Genomic DNA, 27,997 nt, shown 5'->3' on the forward strand with positions numbered 1-27,997 from the left:
TGTTTCTTCTTAATTTCCCCTTTTCAATCTTTCTCATTTCCCTGACCTCTAAAGACTGCAGTCATCCAAGTCAGTCCCAAGATTTCGTCTCTTCTCTTCTATTTACAATCATGTTTTGTATAATCTCATTCTGGCTCATGGCTTTGAAATATCATCTCCACATAAGTGACTTTTAACATTTGGTCTCCACACTTGACTAGTGCCATAAACTATAGACTCAATATAATGTCCTGTTTGTATGTATAACAAAGAACTCAAACTAATCATGTTGCCAAATGAGCTCTCCCTTCTTCATAATTATTTTTTAAACATTAATTATTTGAAAGGCGGAGTTACAGAGAGACTGAGAGAGATATGGAGAGCTCTTCCATTAGCTGGTTTGCTCTTCAAATGACTGCGACAGTTTGGCCCATCTCTGGCTGAAGCTAGGAGCCCAGAACTCCATTCAGGTGTCCCACATGAATGGTAGAGGCCCAACCACTTGGGCCACCTTCTGCTGCTTTCCTAGGTACTTTAGCAGGGAGCTGGATCAGAAGTGGAGCAGCCAGGACATGAACTGGTGCTCATATAGGATGCATGCATCCCAGGCAGCATCTTAACCCACTGCGTCATGGAACGTCAGCCTCCTTAATGGTTTTTAACCAACTTGGTTTATATACTCTTCAATCTCAGTTAATGGTAATTCCATCCATTTTGTTGCTCTGGACAGAATCCTTGATGTCAATCTGATTTTCCCTTACAATTTTCGTTTTACCCATCACCAAATCCAATTGCCCTTAACTTCAAAATACAGATTGTTTGCTGTGTTGTAATGGGCTAACTTGGCCATAAGCCCAATGTGATGTTCTTTCTTTGTTGCGGGATCCAAGGAGTTAATATGTATGAACAGTCTCTCTATTTTGAGCTGAGAGGCACAGGAAAGGTGTCAGAGTTAAACTATGATATTTCTTCCATGTGTTTGGGGCAATTCTTCCTGTGTACTCTAGCTTCTGCAGAAACTGTAGCTTTGGATGATTTTCTACCTGTTAAAATATTTTATCTTTAAATAAAACCGTTTGAAGGGTTGTCCATTAAAAAAAAATACAGATTATTCTGAATCCACTTATTTCTTTTTTTACAAAGTTATTTTCAATTTTATTTAAAAGACAGAGAGACAACAGAGAAAAGATTTCTTCCATCTGATGGTTTATTACACAAATATTTACAATAGCTGAAGCTAGGCCAGGACTAAGCCAGGAGCCTGAATCCCAGATTGGGCCTCCCATGTGGGTAGCAGTGACCCAAGTAGCTGAGCCAACATCTGCTGTCTCCCAGGGTGCGCATTACTAGGAATTTCCATCAGAAGTGAAGTAGCTGGGACCTGAGCTAGGTACTCTTACATGATATGTGGGCTTCCCAAGCTATGTCTTTTTTTTTTTTTTTTTTTTGGACAGGCAGAGTGGACAGTGAGAGAGACAGAGAGAAAGGTCTTCCTTTTGCCATTGGTTCACCCTCCAATGGCCGCCATGGCTGGCGCGCTATGGCCGGCGCACTGCACTGATCCGAAGGCAGGAGCCAGGTGCTTCTCCTGGTCTCCCATGGGGTGCAGGGCTCAAGCACTTGGGCCATCCTCCACTGCCTTCCTGGGCCACAGCAGAGAGCTGGCCTGGAAGAGGGGCAACCGGGACAGAATGCGGAGCCCCGACCGGGACTAGAACCTGGTGTGCCGGCGCTGTAAGGCGGAGGATTAGCCTATTGAGCTGCAGTGCTAGCCGTCTTTTTTTTTTTTAAAGATTTATTTTATTTATTTGAAAGACAGAGTTACAAAGAGAGGCAGAGACAGAAAGAGAGATCTTCTATCTGCTGGTTTACTCCCCAGATGGCCACAATGGCCAGAGCTGAGCTGATCCAAAGTTGGAAGCCAGGAGCTTCTTCCAGGTCTCCCACGTGGGTGCAGGGGCCCAGGGACTTGAGCCATCTTCTACTGCTTTCCCAGGCCATATCAGAGAGCTGGATCAGAAGAGGAGCAGCTGGGACTAGAACTGGCACATATATGGGATGCTGGCACTTCAGGTCAGGGCTTTAACTAGCTGTGCCACAGAGGTGGCCTTGTCCCAAGCTATGTCTTAAGTGCTCCGTTAATTCCCTTCCAAACCATTTCTTTTTTATTAATATTACTATTCTAAATATTTATTTATATATTTGAAAGTCAGAGCTACAGAGAGAGGCAGCAAGACAAAGAGAGATCTTTCATCTGCTGGTTCACTCCCCAAATGGTTGCAATGGCTAGGGCTGGGTCAGGAAGCCAGGAGCTTCATCTGAGTCTCTCAGGTAGGTGCAGAGACCCAAGGACTTGGGCCTTCTTCCATTGCTTTCCCAGGCACATCAGCAGGGAGCTGGATTGGAGGTGGAGCAGCCAGGACTTCAACTGGTGTCCATATGGGGTGCTGGTGCTGCAGATGGTGGCTTAATTGACTGCGCCACAGCACTGGCCCATCAACCATTTCTTACCATCTCTACTGCTACTACTTTATCCTAAATTCATCATCTAACAATACCTTTCTGACTAGTCTCTGGGCATCCATTCTTGAGCTGTCAATTCTCTATACAACAGCCCAAATGAACCTTTTAAAATGTAAATTAGATCATGTCATTCTTCCACTCCAAGCACATCAATGGATACTCATGTTACTCAGAATAAAATCCAGGATCTTGGCACAATCTTCAAGCCTACTTTTTGGCTTCCTTTATGAGCTCAAATCGCCTCCTTTCTCACTCAGCACCTGCTTCATTGGTCTAATGCTGTCCTTCAGATTCATTGGTCAAGAAATTTCTTGTATTAGGACCTCTGAATGAAATCTTCCATGGATTGGTCTTCCTCCAGACATTGCATATCTTACTTCCCCATTTCATTCAGGTTTTATTCAAGTGTTAGCTTCTCAGAAATATTTTTCCCAGGATTGGCATTGTGGCATAATGGGTAAAACCCACTGCCTGTGATGCCAACATCCTATATAGGCACCCTTTTGAATCCTGAATGCTCTACTTCTGATACAGAAGTAGAACTGTTATTGGTCTAGGAAAAATAGTAGAAGATGGCCCAAATGTTTGGGTCCCTGCCACCCATTTGGGAGACTGGGTGAAGTTTCTGGCTCCTGGCTTAGGCCTGGCCCAAGCCTGGCCTAGCCTTGGCTGTTGCTGCCATCTGGGGAGTGAACCAGCAGATGGGAGACTCTCTCTCTCTCTCTCTCTCTCTCTCTCTATGTGTGTGTGTGTATGCATATATATATATATATACATATACATATATATAGATAGATAGATATATCTTTCCCTCTCTCACTGAAGTTCTGACTTTCAAATAAATGATTTTTTTCACATTAATTTTTTAAATGTATATAAGATGAACAAATTTCATGTATTTCATATGTACAGATTTAGGAGCATAGTGATATTTTCCACCTTACCCTCCCTCCCACCCTGTTCCTACCCTCCCTCCTCCTTCCATTCTTATCCTTTCTTTATTTTTAACAATGAAATGCTTTCAGTTTATTTTATAATCATAAGCTTAACCCACCACTAGATAAATAATTCAACAAATATTGAGAAGAAAAAAATCACTGTTCCTCAACCATAGAGAAAAGGGCTGTAAACAATAATCAAATCACAAGATGTCTGTTTTGTTCCTATACATTCTTTTGTTTTCTTTAATAAGTACTACATATTAGAGAAAATATATAATATCGGTCTTTCTGGGACTGACTGGCTTATTTCACTAAGCATAATGGTTTCCAGTTGCATCCATTCTGTTGCAAAAGACAGGATTTCATTCTTTTTTATGGCTGAGTAGTATTCCATAGTGTGTGTGTGTGTGTGTGTGTGTGTGTGTGTATCAATCGCATTTTTTTATCCAGTCATCAGCTGATGGACATCTGGGTTGATTCCATATCTTAGCTATTGTGAATCAAACTGCAATAAACATGAGGGTAAAGATAACTCTTTCATATGTTGATTTCATTTCCTTCGGGTAAATTCCCAAGCATGGGATGGCTGGGTCATATAATAGATCTGTTTGCAGATTTCTGAAGAATCTCCCCCCTGTTTTCCATAACGGCTGTACTAGTTTGCATTCCTACCGACAGTCTACTAGGGTACCTTTCTTCCACATCCTCTCCAGCATTTGTTATGTTCTGATTTGTGGGTGATAGCCATTCTAATGGTTAGGCCATAAAGCAAGTCTCAACAAATTGAAAAAAAAAAATCCCAAATTATACCATGTATCTTTTCTGACTGCAATGAATAAAGCTGAAAATTAATAACTTAAGAAACTCCAGATAATAGGTAAACACATGGAGACTGAACAACACACTCCTGAATTAATAATGGGTCATACAAGGAATATTTTTTTCCAAAAAAGACAATTTCTGGGGTCAGCACTGTGGCGCAGCAGATTAAAGCCCTGGCCTGAAGCGCTGACATCCCATAGGGGTGCCAATTCTAGTCCCAGCTTCTCCTCTTCCAATCCAGCTCTCTGCTATGGTCTGGGATAGCAGTAGAAGATGGCCCAAGTCCCTGGGTCCCTGCACCCACGTGGGAGACCCAGAAGAAGCTCCTGGCTCCTGGCTTTGGATAGGCTCAGCTCTGGCTGTTGAGGCCATCTGGGGAGTGAACCAGTGGATGGAAGACCTCTCTCTCTGTCTCTACCTCTCTCTGTAACTCTGTCTTTCAAAGAAAATAAAATATATCTTTAAAAAATAATTAAATATAATTTCTACTAAATAACCCATCTTTCAATCTTCCATCATAATCTAGTCCCATGTCCTGCTTTATTTTCTTCATATATTTTAAAAATTTTAAATTTGTCATTATTGGTCTCTCTCACCATAACATAAGCTCCAGAGTAGTAGGGACTTTGTCAATGCTTGGCACATAGCAAAGCCAAAAAGAATGGTTGTTAAGTGAATCAATGAATGGGTGATGTTTAATATGATTAATAGGATTAACAAATACACAATTAAGAGTCAAAGCCATAAAGAAAGTTGTAAGTCACAGGAGGCATTTTGCCTAGCAATTCAGATGCCCATGGGGGTTCCTGCATTCTCAGCTCCAGCTTCTGATACCAACTTCCTGTGACTGCCGTCCCTAGGAGGCAGGGGTGATGGCTCAGGTAAACTGGGTCCCTGCCACCCATGTGAAGACTTGGATTCAGATCCTGGCTCCAAGCCTTGCAGGCATTTGTAGAGTGAACCAGTGAATGGTAGCTCTTTCTCTCTCTGTCTCTCAAATAATTAAGAAGTAATAAAAGAAAGGGAGGAAAGAAAGCTGGAAGTGTCACAGAGGTTTATGTATAGGAATCCTGAAATAATTCAGATACTTGGTACCTTTTATGTTTTATAAATTAAAGGCAGAAAATTGTTTAATTATTCCGCATAAAATGGAGTAATTTAAGAAAATTTGATGGCATATTGTGTTAATATATGCAATAGCTGGTAGATAACTGATAAAGTATGTTCATAACTTAATACGTGAATTTAGGAGCCGGTGCCGCAGCTCACTAGACTAATCCTCCACCTGAGGCGCTGGCACTTTGGGTTCTAGTCCTGGTTGGGGCACTGGTTCTTTTTTTTTTTTTTTTTTTAATTTTTTGACAGGCAGAGTGGACAATGAGAGAGAGAGAGAGAGAGAGAGAAAGGTCTTCCTTTGCCATTGGTTCACTCTCCAATCGGCGCCGCAAGGCGGAGGATTAGCCTAGGGAGCCGCGGCGCCGGCAGGGCACCAGTTCTGTCCCGGTTGCTCCTCTTCCAGGCCAGCTCTCTGCTGTGGCCCGGGAAGGCAGTGGAGGATGGCCCAAGTGCTTGGGCCCTGCACCCACATGGGAGACCAGGAGAAGCACCTGGCTCCTGCCTTCGGATCAGGGTAGCATGCCAGCCATAGCAGCCATTTGGGGAGTGAACCAACGGAAGGAAGACCTTTCTCTCTCTCTCTCTCTCTCTCTAACTCTGCCTGTCAACAAAAAAGTGAATTTAGAAGTTGCTGTGGAAATTTTGACCACTTCACAATTTATACTGTTTATATTACAAGTTATGCATCATCTAATTTATATCCATAATAAAGATTCTATCAAGCTCAGAGCTTATCTACCTACCTTTCCTAATTACCCTTTCCTTATGGAATTTTCAATTTCATTTCAACCCATGCTTCCTTCGTTCAAAGTTTATATCATGATGGATACAAAGTATATCTACTACTGTAAGAGCCATCTAGTATATTTGTTGAATAAGTCAATGAATCAGAAGTCATAAATTAATAACAGCTGCCTGTATTTTCCTCAATAGGTACTCAACTATTAGGGAAGTTGTTAAAAATTAATGTTTATGTACTATAAAGATATGAATGAGGTCATTGGCTATCTGGGACTGGGGATGAAAATGAAGAGTGACTATAAACGGATATGAGAAAACTTTGTGATGATGAAAAAGCTATAAAATGAAATTGTGGTACACGTTATGTGCACACACATGTGTCTACATGCATGTAATTCTTTACATTTATATGACTCATTGAACATTTGTAACAGGTGTACATGCAAATTACACATCAATAATACTTGAAGACTTTATCTTATTTTTTATTTATTTTTCCTCTACTTGAAATGCAGTGATAGAGGGGGAAAAGAGAGAGAGGGAGAAAGAGAGGTTGATCTTCTATTTGCTGGTTCACTCTCCAAATGCCTGTAACAATCAGAGCTGGGCCAGTTTGTAGCCAGGAGCCTAGAACTCCATATAGGTAGCCAGCACTCAAAACAGACTTCTGATATGGGACACAGGCATCGCAAGTGGTAGCTTAACTCATTGAGCAACAACTCCTGCCCTGTTTTTAAGATTCTTATGGAGAAGCTTAGAGTACTGCAAGCACTTCAAAAAAGACTAATTTATAAAAAAAATTTAAGTACAAATATATACAAATATATTCACTATGTCTTAATAATTTCTGGAGAAAATGTTATATAGAATAATATCTTTTTACATAATAGTGTTTACACATGCAAACTTTTGAATATTACTGTAATGGGAAAGAAGTGATTGCAAAAGCTCAGTCATTTGATTTTTGTAAGCAAAACTTAAGAATTCTAAACATGAATTTATGAGACCATTTTGTCTACTTTGATTCTATAATACACAATTACATTTCAATTTACATTTAAATGTACATTTATTCCTCAGATTCAAACATAATATATGCCAATTTAGTTATTAAGAAATCATATTTTTCTCATGTAATTCATTAAAATTAAATAGTAGTTCAACTTTGAAAAATAAAGGTTTATGTGCTATGAATACCTGATGCAAACAATTTATAATAAAATTTATAATGTGATGGTTACTAATACAGTCATCTAAAATAATTTTTTCCTTAAAATTATCCCTACATTATATAACGCATCGGTCAGGGTTCTCCAGGGAATTAGAACCAATAAGGCATATATAGGCTTACACACACACACACACACACATTCATACATATATGAGGGTACTATAAAAATACATAGAAAAATATAATTAAATGAAAAGTTATTTTGGTGCAAAATTTTTTGAGATCCATGCATAGTTTTAACATAAAATGCACATTTTCTATTGTTTTTTAAGACACCTTGTGTGTGTGTGCTTATGTGTGTGTGCATGTGTGGAGAGAGAGGAAGGTAGAGACAGAGACAGAGAAAGATTTTTTTAAGGAACCAGTTGACATTACTGTGGTGGATTGGCAAGTCTGACATTTGTAATGCAGGGCAGCCTGGAGACTCAAGCACAAGTTGATGTTTCATAGAATTTCTTCTTTTCCAGGGAACTTTCGCTTTTAGGGCCTTCAGTGAACTGCGTTAGCCCACCCTCCTCCATTACTGAGGTCATCTCTTTCATGTCGGAAAGTGAATTAATTTCTCATGTTAATCACATCTACAAAATACCTTCCCAACTACACCTACATTACTGTTTCACTAAATAACTTGGTATTATAGCTTAGGCAAGTTAAGCACATAAATCAGCAATCATAATTCTATGCATGCAAAAATACCAACTTTTTTATATTCTCAAGAGGACTTTTTAAAATTATTAATTACTATGAGAAGGCAAACATTATATATAAATGAATTAAAAATGTTGAAACCTTCTCATCAGAAACACTGGCTTTTCATATTGCCTTTAAACAAAAGAATAATTTGTTTATTTGAAAAACAGAGTGACAATGAGAGAGAGAGAGAATCCATCGATCTTGCATCTGCTGATTCTCTCCCCAAACGGCTATAACAGCAAGGCCTGCACAAAGTCAAATCCAGGACCAGAACTCCACCGGGATCTCCCAGGTAGGTGGCAGAGGTCCAAGTTCTTGAGACATCTTCTGCTACATTCTAAGGCACATTAACAGGGTGCTGGATCAGAAGCAGAGCAGTGGGGACTTGGCATAGCACTCTGATAAGGGATGCTGATATCACAGGCAGCAGTTTAGCTCCCTGTGCCACTACAGGCCCCAATTTCTCATTAATTTTAAAAGAGGATTAACACAATAGAACAAACAAAACATGCTGCAGACCACATTTAGCTATCTGTAGTTACTAGTTTTTAGCATTAGTGCTAAATCATTTTTAGATTGGTCAACTGAGAACAATCTCTGTTGTTTCTAATATTTTCACTGTCAATTCATTCTTAAAATTAAAAAAACTGACTTTTTGAACAACCATAAGACAAAGGCTTAGAATAAATGCTTCTATTATCGGTAATATATTTACTCTTCAAATTTGAAAGCTTTTCCCTATATTAAAAGCTACTATCAAATTTGCCAAATTCAATTCACTCATGCTTTTCCTAATTAAGAAGAAAAATATACTTAAGTGGCACTTAAGTAGTTGGGGAAAAATTCCAAATTTCTTAGTTGCAATTAGCAACTAATTTTAAAACTTTTAGAAAAATAAGGTATAATGTTTTAGAAATGAATTAGACTGATATTCCCTTTACTCCCCCCTGCACACAAACACACACACACACACACACATGCACACACAGTAGCAGTTCTACTCCTTAAAAGTTCTAGCTTTCTTAATTTTAAAAATCATTTTCCTTTTCAGGAATATACATTTTCAATTTCAACTGGGGAATAAAATTATATTTTTGTAATTTATAGAGACCACAAAAACCTGCTTATATATGAAAAATTATCATTGAACATTTAAAGAGAAAAGATTGTTCACACTTCAACAGTTTTTTTTCTAGTAGGGTGGCTGTTGTTTCCTATCTTTATTTACTCTAACGAGACATATTCAATTTTCTCTCCCACTCAAAAGAAAATACATAGCACTGTGATTACATGAAACATAATAGAGTAATTAGATAGAAAAGGTGCACAGAATTTTTATAGAGCTTGCACTTGGTCATGTGAACATGTTCAAGGTTGCTTTGCATTGGCCAAATTCCAACCACTGCAGCAGCATCTGTTACTAACCAGGTTTATCTATCCTTTGAATTCAAACTGCATAACTGAGCACAATTATGTAGGGTTTTTGGCAAATATTTTATTTTTTTTTTAGTGGGCAGGAAACAGCACCAAACATGTCAAAATAACAATTTGGAAGAGAAAGATATAATTTAAAACAGAATGAAAAGCTTTTGATCTATATTCTTTGCATTTTTGTATTAACTTAAAAGGATGGGAATGATGAAATTTTGCACAGTTCTCAGCATGTCTTAGCCAGCACGGCAGGCTTGAAATGTGATCTTTGTTTTAGCTTGGCCACCCAGAGAAGTAGACATGAATAAGCGATGTCTTTATACAGTGTGTGCTATTTAACAGAGACACCTCCAGACAAAGGCTTTTGCAAACAAATTCATGAAAGGGTTTTGCTTTGCTTTGTATTTGTGTGTGGGGTAACAAAATAGGGTAAAGTATGCCCTGTCATGGGCTTGAAGGAATCAATCTATTGGTTTCCTCAGATATAACACCTATAGCTTTTTCGTTCCCCAAACAAGAACATAACTAGCAAAAATTTTTAAAAAGAATGTTTGATTTAGTTGTGATGGCAACCCGAAGATCTGCTGATTAACCAGTAACTTAGATTTTTCACCCCCATTTAGAATTCTGTGTTCCTTTCTGCACATTGTTGTGTGTGAATTTCATCAATCTTCTTAGAAGCAGAGTTCACATCCCTCAGAAAAGGCAGCTTATATTTTATAGTAAAATACCTATGTTTTTAAAAGGTAAAAGATATTTGGGCTGTTTTCTTAGACTTCATTGTATTATTTTTGGTAAAGCAATGGCAAGTTCTCAGGTACTAACACATATGCAATTTTGTGAGAATCATCCCCAAACCAAGTTATTAAGCTAAATATGGGGTTTTCTGAATGTTCTATGATTGTTGATGGAGTACACCAAGAAATCTTCTATGACAAGAATCAATCTTAATCCAAATATGTAAATAACACCTGCCAGTTTTGCATGAAATCAAGGTTCTCTAGTTCAACTCTTTGGTTTAATAGAATACTGTTAATAGTACAGATCTTTAGACCTTACCCAAAAACATCTGAATGAGAATCTCCTAGGGAGGAATGAAAACGTTTATATTTTTAAACAAGATATTTGGAAAACACCATTAGAGCACAAATGAGATTGTGCCAAGAAAAGATTGCGCGATAACGGTGCATGGAGGAGCACAGAATTTATTGTCCCAGGAAGGACACTTTGAGGAGAAAAGGGGCACTATTAAAAAGTATACCACTCAGGGAGCCATTATTGTACTTAGCGGGTTAAGTTGCTACCTGCAATATAGGTGCATGTAGGTGCTGATTCCTTCCTGGCTGCTCCACTTCCGATTCAGCTCCCTGCTATTGTCTAGGAAAAGCAGCAGAAGATGACACAAGTACTTAACCCTGCCACCCATGTAGGACATCCAGATGAGGCTCTTGGTTCCTGGTTCTGCCTGGCCCAGCCTTCGCCATTGCAGCCATCTGGGGAGTGAACAAGCAGATGGAAGATTTCTCTCTCTCTCTCTCTCTCTCTCTCTGTGTCTGACTTTCAAATAAACATTTTTTTTTGACAGGCAGAATGGACAGTGAGAGAGACAGAGAGAACAAATAAACATTTTTTTAAAAATATTTATTTCTTTATTTGAGATGTAGAGTTACAGAGAGAGGGAGACACGAGAGAAAGGTCTTCCATCTGCTCGTTCACTGCCCAAATGGCCACAACAGCCAGACCTAGGCCCATCTGAAGCCAGCGGCCAGGAGCTTCGTTCTGGTCTTCCATGTGGGTGCAGGGGCCCAAGCACTTGGAGCATCTTCCACTGCCTTCCCAGGACATAGTAGAGAGCTGGATTAGAAGAGGAGCAGCTGGGACTTGAACCGATGCCCATATGGGATGCTAGAGATGCAGGCGGAGGATTAACCGAGTACACCACAGCACCGACCCCTCAAATAAACCTTTTAAAAAATTATGCCGGAACTCAGGCCGCCACTGTGGCTCACTTGGTTAATCCTCCACCTGCGGTGCCAGCATCCCATATGGGCATCAGGTTCTAGTCCCAGTTGCTCCTCTTCCAGTCCAGCTCTCTGCTGTGGCCCGGGAGGGCAGTTGAGGATGGCCCAGGTGCTTGGGTCCCTGCACCCACATGGGAGACCAGGAAGAAACACCTGGCTCCTGGCTTCAGATCAGCGCAGCGCTGGCCATAGCAGCCATTTGGGGAGTGAACCAACGGAAGGAATACCTTTCTCTCTGTCTCTTTCACTGTCTAACTCCATCTGTCAAAATAAAAAAAAAAATTATGCCAGAACAAAAGGCATAAGTTGAATTGTTCAACGCAAAAGGAGATCATTTGTCAATCCAATATTACTTCACATCTGTAAAAGTGTAAATTTTTTTAGAGCAGTTTCAAGTTCATAGCAAAACAGGTTCTTATATAACTGCTGTCCCCACACGGGCACACCCTCACCTACTAATAACTGCAGAGAAGTGGTACTTTTGCTGACACGTCATAATCACCCAACTTTCACTGTTTACATTAGGTTCACTCTGGATGTTGTATATTCTACAGGTTCAGGCATGGGGAACATCTGGCCTGCAGGTCATATAAGGCCCTTGGAATTATTTTATCTGCCCTGCAATGCAACCACTGGGCAGGATTCAAAAGTCAATAAATCTGGGGCTGGTGCTGTGGCGAAGCGGGTTAACACCCTGGCCTGAAGCACCGGCATCCCATATGGGCGCAGGTTCTAGTCCTGGCTGCTCTGCTTCTGATCCAGCTCTCTGCTATGGCCTGGGAAAGCAGTAGAAGATGGCCCAAGTCCTTGGGCCCCTGGCCCCACGTGGGAGACCTGGAAGAAGCTCCTGGCTCCTGGCTTCGGATCAGCACAGCTCCGGCCTTTGTGGCCATCTGGGTAATTAACCAGCAGATGGAAGACCTCTCTCTCTGTCTCTACCTCTCTCTGTAACTTTTTCAAATAAATAAAATAAATATTTTAAAAAAAGGTCAATAAATCTTTAGCAGGCTAATTTTTAAGTTGATAATTGTATATGGTTCATGAATGATGTTGTAAATGTCCAAATGGCTCTTGGCAGAAAAAAAAAATGTTTCCCACCCCTAGGGAATAGCAATAATGACAATGAAGGAGTTGTTCCACATCCTCCCCAGTATTCGGTGTTGTTAGTGTCCTGGATTCTGGCCATTCTTATAAGTGTGTAGTAGTATCTGATTGTTATTTTGATTTACAATTCCCTAATGGCCTGCTACATTCAACATCCTTTCAGATGCTTACATGGCATCTTCAAAAACTTCATGGGAAATGTGCATTATGAAAAAACTGTGTGTGGATTTAAAACATTGCACACAAAGAAACTTATCTTTTAATTCCATTTTCCACAAACCTTTTGAAGTACTCTCATATCTGCCATCTCTGTATCTTTGCTGAGATGTCTGTTTAGGTCTTTTGTTCATTTTTAGTTTGCTCATTTTATTATTGTTGAGTTTATTTGTATATTTTGAATAATATGGTTGTTTTGATTTTTGTTTCAAATATTTTCTTTGTTTCAAATAGTTATGGTTTCAGCTTCTCTTCTGTTCTCTTGATATTGTCTTTTGAGGAGCAGCTTTTAATTTTCACTTCTTTAGTTTCCTAAGTGGAAGCTTAGATTATTGCTGATGGTTCTTCTTTTCTAATATAGGCATCAAATGCTATCAATTTCCCTCTAGGCACTGCCTTTGCTGTACTCACAATTTTTAAAAATGATTATTTGTTTATTTATTTTGAAGGAACTACAGAGAAAGACGGAGAGACACATAGAGAGAAAGCGAGAGGTCTTCCATCCACTGATTCACTCCCCAAATGGTCACAATGGCTAGACCAGGCCAAAGCCAGGAGCTAGGAGCTTCATCTGCCTCCCATGTGGGAGGCAGGGGTCCAAGTACTTGGGCCATCTTCTGCTGCTTTCCCCAGGCCATTAGCTGGAAGATGGATCAGAAGTGGAGCAGCCAGGACAAAAAGCAGCATCCATATGGGACGCTGGTGTTGCAGGCAGTGGTTTTATCCACTATGCCCAAACACTGGCCTTCCCACAAATTTTGCTAAAGTTGTATTTTCATTTGCCTTTAGTTCAAACTACTCTAAAGTTTTCTACTGATATTTCTTCTTTGATGTGTGTTAGAAGTATGTTATTTTCTCTGCAAGTATTTTGGGATTTTCCAGCTATCTTTCTCTAGTTGAGCTCTGCTTTAATTTCCTGTGTGCAGACCTTACCAATAGGTCCTTCTGGACTTTTTAACTCTCGGACTTGCCACCCTGAGACTGCAGCATTTCATCAATTACAGTGCAGGTTTTCCCACCTAGGCACTCTTTCCTGAGGAGTTTTCTGCTCTGGGAAATTGTGATATCTTCATTTTCTCTCTCTCTCTCCCCACCCCCCCTTTCTCTCTTTCTGCTTGATTCTCCAGTCTTGGGAGTAGTAGTCTGCCCTATGACCTCACCTGATAGATTAAGAGAAATTCATCAGTCTGCTCAGCTTTTTACTTGTGTTATGATGGAGTGACTAATGCTAGGCTCTTTACTGCCAATAAGAAACTGGAATTATGGATATTAATTTTTGGTTCCATTCAAAGCACTTTTGTGTGGAATCTTTAGTTGATTCTATTCTGTTATGTTGCAAATGGAGGTAAACACAGTCAACCAGCACTTAGCATCTGCTGAAAGAGAATTCACTAGATGTCGTAGATTCTCTTGCTACACAACGAAAATGTGCTCCTGAAACTGTAGAACAGAAAGTCCTTTCAACTCTAGTATCATAGCTTTTGTGGAGAAACTTCTTGAAGTCTCCAGAGGTTTTGCAAATGATCCACAGGTGTAGCTGGTTTGAGGAAACAGATGTGTTCTTGAAGACTTGCGTGCAAATTGAATTTTTGTTAATTGAATCTTATTTAGAATTCATTTTAGGAGAGCTAGCTATTTAAAGTAGCCCTTTGGTGAATTCTTTTGTAAAATGAATAATTGCTCCCTAATTTATCTTTTTTTTTTGAAAATGCAAATTTTCATATGTGGCACTTTCTTAAAGCTATGTACCAATTTCAGGCCTGTGTAGGAAGCATAGCATACTAGTGGTTCTTGGTAACAATACAACTCATTTTTCTAGAATTAAAGAAAATGCTAAGAATATATCTCATGTGTAGTGTTATGTTTGGAAATAGAAGTAGCCTAGAATTATGGGCTTGAAGAATAGCGGTGATTTGAAGGAGTCTAAATAAATGGGGTGTTCAGCTAGCAGTGACTAATATAACGTTCCTAGTACAGATCCGAATGACACTTCAATACTTATTCTGATTCTAGAGGTCAGTATAGGGCCCAGGGATGTGTATTTTTAACAAATATTTGCACTAATCTAGCAATCACTAGCTACTAGTGGCTATTTCAACACAAATTATTTAAAATGAATCTCAGCTCCTCTGTGGCACTAGTCATATGTCCAGTACTCAACAGCCAGACACATGCAGCTCATGGCTACCATATTGGATGGCACAGGTTAGAAAATGTTTCCATCATCCTGGAATGTTCTATTCAACAGCACTGCGGTGATTCTAATAACAGGCAACACTCAGAAACACCAGTTTACTTACGGGAGGACTCTCCTCCGAGAGATGACCCTGAGGCCGTAAGGTTTTAGGCCCCAGCAGAGAAGCAACTGTCTGTGGTATTAGTTAATTTGTTGGTATAGGAGCCATAGAGAGCCATTGTGCTGAAAATTAAAAAGGCCTTGTCTCTTTCTCAATGTTTACTTTTACCATGTGAATAATCATTTCATGCTTCTGCCTTACAGGTATGACTATTAAGTGAAAAGAGAAGTTTTCATAGACCACAAATGAAAATCAGTTTCATTACTTTAGAGGCACACCTCAAAGACTGCATAAGCAACCATATAATTTCTATAGAGGGTGTAAATAGAATTGAAAAATTCCAAGTCAAGTAATAAATTTCAGCTGGTGATATTTTCCTAGGGTAAATTTAGTAGAAGGCAGGAAATGTGTTATTGGATTCATATGTTGTATTAAAAAATATTATAGCAACTCAGAAAGGGCTCAGCTTTTATAGCTCAGAACTCTGGTACATAGAACTGGTATACCACCCTTTCTTCTATTGTAAAGAAGTAAATGAAACATATACTACTGTGTGCCTCATTTGATCTACTTCCAAAATAAGGATTATAATAATAGTTCCCACTTTATGGCTGTGTTGTATGCATTAAATAAGACAATGCATGAAAAGCACTCGCAACAATACTACCTACACACACCAGGGGCTTCATAAATTTCAGTCATTAGTGTTAATGATCTCATCAACAATATCACAGAGTTACTCAGGCACCTGGGAAGAGCGCTGGCCTTGCTAACATTTTAGTTCTGTGGTCTGTCTGTATCATGTTGTTTCACATTAAATCTACCATGTTCCATAATGTCAATAGATTCACTTAGAGTGCCTAGGATCTGGGATATCTCTGACATGAGAGAAGCTACCTGGAAAATCTTTTTTTTCTTTGTCTTGTGCTTTTTGGTATCCAGAGCAGTCAACCTAAATCTTCAGAGAATGTTAGAAACCTGGAGACCCAGAAGGGACCAGGTCTACAGGTTTTGAAGGAATTTACAAGCATTCAAAAAAGTAAAAAAGAATTTATATTTCTATTCATCTATTGTGAGAAAAAAATAAATGTGTGTGTGTGTGTGTGTGTTTAAAGGACTGCTGTATTCATCGTAAACATCTAACAATGAAATGCCAAAGCTCATATCCTTTTCCTCTTATTAATGCAGTCTGCTGATGACCTCTGATGGGTAGGACTGCAGACTGTCACTTTCCTGGTTCAAGTGTTTACCAGACAGTTCAGTGTTTCTGACAAGGTTTACATTTTCAGTATGGTTATTCTTTGACTTGTTTTCCAAGCCTCCAGCTAGTAGTTGGTCTTGCACTTGCATGCTGTGGTCATCTTTCCTTGGTGAGGTCAGTGATTCTGACAGGATGTGTATTTTTCACTCTATAGTATATAAATTTACACAGAACCACATCTGACTGGAAAGAAGTATCATGTGTTGTTATGGTTTTGACAGGTAAAACCTCCGTGAAGTTGCAAGCTCTTTGAGCCCAGACTGGCTCAGAGTCCACAAGGCTTCCAGTGACATATTTCAAAGACCAAAGGAAAAGAACCATACTAGAGAGCAGATTGTAATTTAGTCATTTAAAGCAAGAAAACAGAACCAAGCCCTCACACACAAAATACATTTCAAGATGAGGTAACTCAAAGCAGTATGCTCTGAATCGCCTCCCAAGAAATGATTTTGTGAGAGATATGAACGACTGCTTTGCTTCAACATTTCTCATCTCCTACAGTGTATAACTAAAGATCTTGATTTCACCTGTTCCCTGGGAGCCACCTCCCACTCATCCCTTAGCTGATGTCATGCTCCCCTTCCCACCCACCTCACTCGCTGCATGGGCTTTCCCTGTTGCTTTATAGGCCTCCCTTCTGTGCTTCACAGAACCCACATTTCTTTGCTTTCTCTGCTAAAAGCTTAACCCTTGCTTTCTCCCAGCCAATTACCGAATGAGCAAGTCGACTGGGGAGGTGAAAGGTAGAGGACACAGAATTTTCTTTTCCTAAGCCTTCCTCTAGCTCTCTGACTAGTTTTACCTTAATAGCCAACGTACAAATCCCTTCTCTCTTTCCTTTTTATGAACAAATTTGAATAACAAGTGCTTACCTGTCTAGCATTATCATGTCACAGGCTGAGACAACAGAAAGTCTTTTATCTTTCTTTTTTTTTAAAGATTTACATATTTATTTGAAAGAGTTACACAGCAAGAGGGACACATACACACACACACACACACACACGGGGAGGGAGAGAGAGAGAGAGAGAGAGAGAGATCTTCCTTCCACTGGTTCACTCCCCAAGTAGCCACAATGGCCAGGGTTAGGCAAGCCTGAAGCCAGGAGCCAGGAGCTTCTTCCAGGTCTCCCACATGGTGGCAGGGGCCCAAGCACTTGGGACATCTTCTGCTGCTTTTCCCAGGCCATAAGTAGGGAGCTGGATTGGAAGTGGAGCAGCTAGAACTGGAACCAGTGCCCTTATGGGATGCTGGTGTCACAGTGGCAGCTTTGCTTGCTATGCCACAACAGAAAGCATTTTAATGAGATCTGTTTAGAGGCACTTATCAAAGAAAGATCCATTTCAATTCATTGTATCATGGGCACTATTCCTAAACTGGGCTTGGAGGGAGAATCACTTGGAAGCTTGTTTATATTACTAAATCTTTAGCCCCCAGAATCAGAATCTACAGAATGGTGCTCTGAGTGTCTGACTGTCTTCAAAGTATCCCAAATAAACTAATGGTCCATGGACAGACATCTGGAAGCTTACTGGTGCCTGCAGCCTGGATCCCCTCTCAAATATTTTGGTGGTCGGAGAGAAAGTCATGGGCTGCTTAGCAATGCCTTTGCATGCTAATACTTCCCTAGGTCAGCACAGATAACTGAGAGCTTATTTATTAACTTTTAGAAATTATCATAGTAGAATACAGAAGATCCCAAACAAGCAAGAAAAATGAGATTATTGTCAAACAAGAGATCTAGTTTCTATCTTAGTTTAGCAATGATAAAATAAAAAAGGAAAAACATTTCTCAATGCAATAGCACAAAGGTCACAGCACCAGACTGCTGATGAAAGCAGCTTGCTATTTTTCTTACCCAAATTCACATTGCTGTTATCTTAGAAACTGTTACATAATTGTATCATCTTCCTGCTTTGTCTTTCAGTGTGCAGTGTGCCTTCCATTTGGGTCATCAAGCAGCACACATTGGGGAAGCTGGCCAGTATATTACATCTGCATTAAAAATGTTACTGTCATTCTTACACTTGCCTACCATTAAAAGACAATCTTCAGAAATGAAAAAGTAAAATCATGACCCTTACACATTTATAAAATGTTCATGTCATAATGATTGCAAGTCATCAATGAGGGACTCGGACAGCTTTTACAATAGGTTCAAACAATAAGACACATTTATAGATCTTAAATGTTGAAATGAACTTGCAAATAGAGGCAAAGTGTCTTTTTGGGGATCCTCTGGATAGAACTCATTTCTATATCAATAGGGAAGAACCATTCTCTTTATTACCACCAGTTCCTTATAATTTGCAGAATTCTAAAATGGCTCAAAATTAAGCAAAAGTTAAAACCAGATGAACTAGAATGGCATGCCCTAAACAATGCATATTTTTCCACTGAAGCACAATTTTTCCCTACTGTGCTGAAGAATATATGCTACTTCCCTATTCCTGTCAAATTCTAATGTATATGTTAGACTTTGGAGTCACTCCTGAACCTTGTTTACTTTCCATTATTCTCTTGATTTGTCATATCCTCTTTTCTGACTTCAATTTTTAATTCCATTTTTAAAACTACTTTTATTTTTATTTTTGAGAAGCAGAGAGAGAGAGAGAGAGAGAGAGAGAATGTTCCCTTCTGCTGGTTCATTTTCTAAATTCCTGTAATGGCTGGGGCTGGTCTGAGATCAGAGTCAGGAAACAGGAAATCAATACAGGTCTCCCACATGGGTGGCAGGAATCCAGCTACTCAAGCCATCACCACTGCCTCCCAGGGTCTAGAGGAAGGAGGAGGAGCATGAAGCTGAAGTCAAGACCCAGAGCTGGCTTTCAAACCCAAGCACTCCAATGTGGGATAACAGCATCTTAACCAACATCTTAACTGATAGGCTAAATATCTGCCAGCTCCGCCTTCTCCCCCCAAAGGCACCCCATTTTTAGATAACATTAACTTGATTATAAAATCAATACTTTCTGTATTAATTTTATAAATTTTGTAAAATATAGAAAAAACTAGAGAAGAAAGTGACAATCATCAGCAAGCCCACTAAACCTAGAGGAAGAGATAAAACAATTTTAAAAAATTATAGGAAGCCATTGATCAGGACTGAACTCCTGCGCTGCCCCCCCAAACCAAAATGAATTCACTCATGCTAAAGTTCCATGTCACCAAACCAAAATTAAGGTTTTTTAGCTGATTTCCCAGAAATCAGGAGAGAAAATAGTTAAATCCCAAACAGGCCAGTTTTGGCTCATATGATAAGGAAGTCTCCCCTGCTTTAACACTTACAAGGAAAGAAGCTTAAAGTATCCTGATGTTATCCAATCTGTTTTTTCTGTATTATGTTATTTCCTTGTTCCTGCTCAAGCTACTGTATAAAAATGGTTTTGCCATGCTCAAAATAACACTTCTCTAGTTTTAGATGAGATGTTACCTAATTCATGAATTGCTTTAAAAAAAAAGCCAATTATATCATCTAACAAAATTTACTAAAATTTTGCCTTTTTTAACAAAATATTTATTTATTTGAAATGGAGAGAGAAAGAGAGATATCTTCCATTTATTTGTTCACTCCCCAATGGCCGCAACAGCTAGGGCTGGGCCAGGCCAAAGTCAGGCATCATTTGTATCCCCCACATGAGTGACAGGGTTCCAAGTACTTGAGCCATCATCAGCTGCCTTCCTAGGCGCATTAGCAGGAAGCTGGATTGTAAGCAGAGAAGCTGGGAATCATATGGAATGTCTGTGTCACAGGCAGCAGCTTAACCCACAGTGCCACAGCACTGTCCCCCCAATTTTGTATCATGGTGCTACTAATGATTAAAATCTTTGGATAAGTTGTTACCTATTGTTCCATGGTTCTCAATACTTTGGTTGCTAATGATTCTGTCCACCTATCAAAAGAAGATTCTTCCCTTGCTTTTGACCTTGATTTCATAACGTCAGCACCTTCCAATTCAGTGTGCTCTTGTTTTACTCCCATCAGCATTTCTACAATGCAGACTCAGTTTTTGTGTTCCATATTATCAAAGAATACCCCTTGTACATTTATAGCCACTTATTATTGACGTTCCCTCATGTCTCTTCACGAAACTGTAGCTGAGTTTCTGCACAGGGACCATCAAAAGCCTTTGTGAAATTTGGAACATTGAACCAGTCTGTCTCCATGTGCTTTGGCTGAGGAACATTAGGTACATACAGGGTGAGATGCTCCAGGGGTTTCACACCAAGCTGTTTCAGATGTTGAAAATCCTGCACTGTATCTAGCACATCTTTCTTATCTCATAGGGCAGGCTGCTAGTCAATACCATGTTCCTTAACACTCAGAGTCAGAACCTTAAAGATGCCATAAGCCTACAGTCCTCCTACACCCACTTCTGTAAGTTTTTAGAGGTCAAATCAACAGTCAGAAAGCTGGAGAGAGCCCCACCCTCAAATACAGGAGCAAATGACATATTGTTAATGTGTAAACACATACATGAATGCAGACTGGGCCTCTATCAGTTGTTCAATGTTTAACAAGTGAATTCTCTAAAAACAAAATGATTTGTACCCATTTCCAATTTCCATGGTGTAAATATGCCCACCATGGTTGATTTTAAGCAATTGCCATGATGTGACTGAACATAGACAAGGGAAGATTGTGATCAACTCCCTATTTCGAGACAGTAGGCACAAACTCTAGCACAGCATTGTCTCCTGTCAATCACCACTCACACAGAGGCCTGTGCATTAAGGACATTTTGCCAGAGCCAACTTCACAGAGAGCCATGGTAACAGCAGCAGGCTTGAGATGGCTCTCTAAGCAACCCACAAGCTTTTTGTGGATAGCCAGGCCTTAAGTCATCACATCTTCTCTCCTTCTTATTGCCTTCTGAGTTGGGTGTAGGTCACCTTGTACAGGTATTCTGGCCCAGCTATATGATGACACAAATGGAGCAGAGCCAATCTCTCTCCATACCATTCATCCAATATAATGGCTTCTGTTGCATAGAAAACATGTGTTGGATGGAGTAAGTCCACTCCAAGGGGATCCTCATAGTCTGAGGCCTTCCAGAACTAAGAGGCTTATCTGTTTGACTAGGCATCAAAACCCAGTATCAGGATTCTTTTTTTTTTCCTGAAGTCTGGGTGGGCATGCAGCCATGGGCTTATCATGCAGGCCCAGGCAGAGGTCTTAATAAGCTGCTTTTGATTTTTATAGCTTTGTAAAGTTATAATTGCTATACCAAATAATTTACTCATTTTATGTGTACACTCCAATGACTTTTAGTAAGTTTGCAGAATTCTGCAACCATTGTCATGCTCTAATTTTAGCACATTTCATCACCTCAAATGGAAACTCCAAACCAACAAGTAATCATTCCCCATCCCTAATGCTATCCCATCGCCACCCTATCACCCTCGGTATTAAGTAAACATGTTCTGTCAGTATTTAATATAAATGGAATCATATAATATGTGGCCTTTTGCATCTGGTTTTTCTTAATTACCATAATGCTTTTAAGGTTTAACCATTTTGTAGCATGGATTATTATTTCCTTTGATGGCTTAATAATATTCCATTTTGGATATACTGAATTTTGTTTATTTATAAGTTGATGAGAATCTTCCTATGTTTCAAATATTTTAAATAATGCCACTATGAACATTGGCAACCAGGTTTTTGTAAAGACTTTTTTTTCCTTGGGTAGACCTCTAGGGATGAAATTGTTTGGTCTTATTGAGCTTTTACATGTATCTGAGCTGGCACCTTTGGGAACTATCTGATCAGTATCTATCTGATCAGTACTTTCACTCTGATTTCAAAAATGGTTCAAACACCATATTGATCATGCTGTCTCATCCACATCAAGCATTCGGTCCCCTGTTGCCCTACCTGTCTCTATCCTCTTGAAAACTCCCCTCTTCCAACATCATGTTTCCCTTGGCCGTGCAAGCAAGACTTGCTGCTCCTACAAAATCTCATTCCCGTCACTCACTGTAGAGTCAGGTATATTTTTGCTTGTTTGATATTTTCCCTGCCTTAATACATAGTATCCTAGATGAGCTGAGCCTATTATATCACAGGGTGGGTGGTGACAAGACTCTTTCCTGAAATATAATCCTATAGAATCTCTTTGATTTGGAATTCTAGGGACAAGATGGGGGCGCTGGAACAGCCAGCAGCTGCTGAATAGGCTTTCTCACGAGGGAAAACAACCTCTGCCCTAACATTTCTGGTGTGTGAAGCAAGTGTCTGTCGACTAGAAAAATAATTACCTTTATTGACTTTCAAAGAAGATTTTCTGTTGAAATGGTAAATCTTTTATGAATGCAGTATAAATAATTTTTATTATCCTCTTTATTGGCTTGACAATATAACAATCATTTTCCAATCATGAGTAATTCTTCAAAAAACATGAATTCAGTAGCCACATACTATTTCTGTGTATTCCTCTATCCGTAAGTTATTCAACCATTTCTCTATTAGGGAGTCACTGAGGATTTTTCATCATTAAAAGGTGCACTAAGATGTATTTCACTGCATTTTTAATTACCTTGGCTTGATTCTTATTAGCAGACTTACTAGGTGAAAGGATGTGAATATGCTTGAAGTTGGCATTACCATATGCAAGGCCATATTTAATACTACCTCGACCATGAAACTTTCTCTGCCCACTCTAGCCCAGCGATCCCTTCCTCTTTCTCTCAACCAGTTTTACTTACAATTATTACTACACAGAAATTCCATTCAATTTTTCCCTAATTATTCTTTTTTCCTTTGTTTTTGGCTGTTAGACTGAAACTCTACAAGAATGGAGAACAAGCTCTGTATTTTTTTTTTTTTACAGGCAGAGTGGACAGTGAGAGAGAGAGACAGAGAGAAAGGTCTTCCTTTTTGCTGTTGGTTCACCCTCCAATGGCTGCCACGGCTGGCGCGCTGTGGCCCGATGCACCGCACTGATCCGAAGGCATGAGCCAGGTGCTTCTCCTGATCTCCCATGGGGTGCAGGGCCCAAGGACTTGGGCCATCCTCCACTGCACTCCCTGGCCACAGCAGAGAGCTGGCCTGGGAGAGGGGCAACCGGGACAGAATCCGGTGCCCCGACCAGGACAAGAACCCGGTGTGCCGGCGCTGCAAGGCGGAGGATTAGCCTATTGAGGCGCGGCACCGGCCTAGCTCTGTATTTTGTTGGAATTCTTTATATAATTTTCTTCCAATTGCATGAAAACAGGAATAGTTCTGGAAAAAACAAGCATTCCAAAGAACAACTGGCACTCCTCTAAACACAGGAAGTATGAATTTGTTGACATTATACCTCATTTCAATCTGCTCCCTTAACCTTCTATGTTTGATAACCTTGTTTCTTCAATTACTGGATTTGCATATTCTAATAACCTGGGACAAACTTAGATTTAATGTTGTAACCACTTCTCTATCTATGACCTTTTGTTCTTGAACTAGTAGAATGGGTCTAGTTAATCCTCTTGGCATCTAAAACACACACCCATCCTAACATCCTAAGTTCTTTTCATTAACCCTAAGAAAGGGTCAAAACAGTATACAGCAGCGTAAGTCCTGTGTTGACTATGGTTCTGATGTTATTAAACAGTCAAATATGAGATTATTTTCCAGTTAAGCATGCTGGAAAAAAGAGACCTAGAAAGTAAGCAATATGGATTTTGTGTTCAATCATGCACTAAGTTTGTGAACATTAGAATGCCATTTAGGTGCTGGTGCTGTGGCACAATGGGCATCCCTTATGGGTGTTGGTTTGAGACTTGGCTGCTCTACTTCCAATCCAGCTCTCTGCTCTGTCCTGGGAAAGCAGTAGAAGACGGTCCAAGTCATTAGGCCCCTGCACCCACATGGGGGGACTGGGAAGAAGCACCTGGCTCCTGGCCATGGATCGGCGCAGCTCCAGCCGTTGCAGCCAATTGGGGAGTGAACTAGTGGATGGAAGACTTCTCTTTCTCTCTCTCTCTGTCTCTCTCTCTCTGCCTCTCCTCTCTCTGTGTAACTCTGACTTTCAAATAAATAAATAAATTTCTTTTTTAAAAAAAAAGAGTGGCATTTAGCTTCTAGAGCTCAGTTTCCTTACCTATTGTGGTCAGCAGAAAAATGGTTCTCCAAAGATGTCCCTGTATTAATTTCCTGAATCTGTGATTATATTAGGTTACATGGAAAAGTGGGCATGGCAGATGTGATCAAGTTAAGGACCTTAAGATAGGAAGATTATTCGCAATCAACCAAGTGGGTCTAATAAATCTCAGGGCTCTTGAAGTGGAAGAGTGAGGCAGAGGAGAAGTCAGAGATGTTACTTTGACAGTGAGGACAGGGAGTATAAGCCAAAGAATGCAAGCAGGATTTAGAAACTGGAAAAGGCAAGGAAATCAATTCTCCCCTGGATCTTTCAGAAAGAGACACAATCCTGCTAATTCTTCCATAACAGCCTAATAATCTCATTTCATATATAGGACTTAGATAAAATTGTGTTATTTCAAGCCACTTAGTTTGAGGATAAGTTGCGATAGCAACAATAGAAAGAGAACATATTTGTAAGGAGATGAGATGAATGACATAACTTGTAGCAGATCTGTCAGATATGAATTATATAACATCACATCTCTACTAGTAGTACTTTGACATCTATTAGAAGTAATGAAACAATCACTTTAAAAATACTTGGTCTATTCCCTAAACATATGATATAACATTTTATATACAGTGTATTACAAATAATTTAATGGCTATAAAATTGCTTATATTTATTGGGTGATTATTTGGCAGTATTATTTAAACTGTCTATTCTGCAGATGAGGACATTGAGGCCTATGGTAGTTCAGTGTCTTACCCAAGGCTAAAAAGGTGAAGACAGCGTTCAGACTTAGCCAGTGAGACACTGCAGCACTAGCTCTGAGCACCTCACTGTACTTCCTTCTGGGAATGGTGTAGCCATGGGATGATGGGGAAATGATGATGATGTCCCTTTCCAAGGGACAAAACCTGGAAGACTTTCTGGGGCCCCTGACACCTAAACACTTAGATTTTTAAGATCTCTGAAGTCACAATACCAAATATTTTCTTGCTATGGATTTTGAACTAATTGAGAGTTGTGCAGAAGAGTCAGCAAGAGATGAAATTATCACCTGTAATGTTGGTCAATCTGACTGGCTTCCATTTGTACACAACTGGGCCTTCTAACTCCAGCCCCCTGAACCTAACTGGCCTTTCCCCAGAAATAGAATCAAGAAGCCAGGAATTTCTACAACTTTCACCACTCAGAGGAGGCACTCCTCGCTCCATGAGGAGAACCAGGGGGAGGAGGAGAATGAGACTGCATAAAAATGTTCATTCCTATCACAAAATTATATTGCTGGTACTCACTGAACTTGTTCTAGCCAAGTGTCATAATTTTCCAAGTCCTCTCTTCTATTTCAACATGTGGGCTTCTATGAGCTGGGCCTTTTTTGGCCCCAAATCTGTTTTATAGCTAGATGTTCTAATTATCTGTTCAGAAGAAGAAACTTCCCTTATCTATCACTGCAACATCACATTTGTTGACTCCCATCTTCCCTTGGGAAATATAGATCTAAATATCTGTGATTGTTACCTTCTTTCCTGAACACTGAAGCAAATAATTCTTTTCAAAACTCAGCAGTTTCAATTACCACTACAATTTTATGGCCAATAATAACACTTGTTATTATGTATATTAAGGATAATCAAACTTGTGCCTCAAGTCATAAACTTATTGGCACGAGAGTTAGGATTTTTGTTTTTTAATATCTCATGCTTGGCATGCCTGTATTTAAAACTATGGTTTACTTTTGCTTTGAGTCCTATAGAATTATGAATGTTAGAAAGAGAGCCATTATTAATCTACAAAATATGAGTGTACACCTGCTTCAGGGAACATGTAGAACTAGTCACAAACACTTGTCCCTGGACACTGGGTTGGCCAAGACTATGCTCTACTTCTAGACTCTACAGAATGTTTTCCAGGATGTTGAAAGTCATCAGTCCAAGGTAATTACTGGCTATTTAAACAAAATACTAGGATCTGGAAACTCTGAAGCTAGAAACCACATTTGATTCTCATACATCTCAGAAAATCTGTTACTGTCTATTACCAGTCTTTTATGAGTTTTCTCCAAATTCTTTACCTGTTATACTTTCATAGTTGTGGTTATTAAAGATTTTTAAGCAATAATGATAAAGGAAAAATTTTTTATGAAAGTTTGTTCTGTGTAGGAACAGATTTAGCTTCATGTGTTTCAGCTCTCAGTGCCAACCCTATTCTGCTCTCAATTCCAGGTTAACTTTATAGCTAAGGCTAATTTTAAGCAATATTTTTCTTGATTAAATGAATTTTACTGTGGTTATAAAGATCGTATAAGTTCCCAACTGGTTTCCTTAAATAAAACCAAAAAATATTATTGAACAGGGTAGTGTACTAGAAGTTAAGAAAATAGATTCTTGTTCCTATTAAGAGTAGGATGATGACTGATGTAGCTGTAATAAAGAAACAATATTCCAAGTAATATACCCCAGATGGCTTGGATCTCCTTCACTGAAAAGTGTGGTAGTATGCTAGTAAAGCATTTGTAGATGAAAAGTAACTCTTTCCATTACCACATTATCTGAACAATTATTCTGCATGAATTATCAGATACAGCATTTGTCAAATATAGTACATTATTCAGATGATGGGAAATAATGCAAAATTTAATTAGTAGCTACTATTGGTACTGACAGTAGCATGTTTCTCACATATAATTTTTTTCTAAATTATTCCTTCTATGAAAAACAAAATGAGTGAACTATATCAACTTACTTATTCTGTGTTTCTGTATGGGCTTGTTGGATTCTCTATTCTTATTTTGACACTTCACACATCTTTCATCTGCGAATGTGTTGCATGTTCTATTGCCTTCTCTTTATGTCATGTTTTATTTTTAAAAACAGAACAATTTTTAATAACAAAAACAAACTTTAGGTTGTCTCTAGATCCAAAGAGGTATATTTTGAATGTGTTACAAACTTTGAACTTCTTTATTTTGTTTTATTTGTAATTCATCCATCAGTTTCTGAATCTAGGGACTTCCCAAGAATGCCTGAAACCTACATGCTACTGGTGAGGCAAAGCTGGACTCTGAGGTTTCTAATTTAGTTTCTTTGACAGGTGAAATCACATGTATCCAGAAATTAATAGTACTTACTCAGCCAGAACTGCAGATGAGAGGGGAGATTTTCTTGCCAACAATGGCATTCATTTGCTTTGAGAATTTTTCTCTCACTTCTCTTTCTCTCAGCCTTCCATAAGTGGCCTAGTTGTTTTAGATAGATTGCACCTGTTTCTGAGCAAGTCCAATATCCTTAGAGCCTTCCTAACATATATGTGGAATTCGTGAGTTGCCAAGAAATTTACTGTTTTCCAGAAAGTATAAATCTCTAAGGCATAGCTGGACAGCCTCTGTCTTCTGAGTCTTGACCTTGTTAAGAGTTCCTTTCTTACATTCGTTTTGTTGTGTTTGCGACTTGATGAATGGATCTCTTCGTTAGGCCCAACTACCCAGAGGCTGGGGAACACTGGTCCTCTTGTCACTGACTGAATCCTAGCTCCCAGCCAGTGAGG

The sequence above is a fragment of the Oryctolagus cuniculus genome, chromosome X, assembly GCF_051225735.1.
Source record: "Oryctolagus cuniculus isolate XC-2025 breed Fujian yellow rabbit chromosome X, ASM5122573v1, whole genome shotgun sequence".
NCBI classification, from domain to species: Eukaryota; Metazoa; Chordata; class Mammalia; order Lagomorpha; family Leporidae; genus Oryctolagus; species Oryctolagus cuniculus.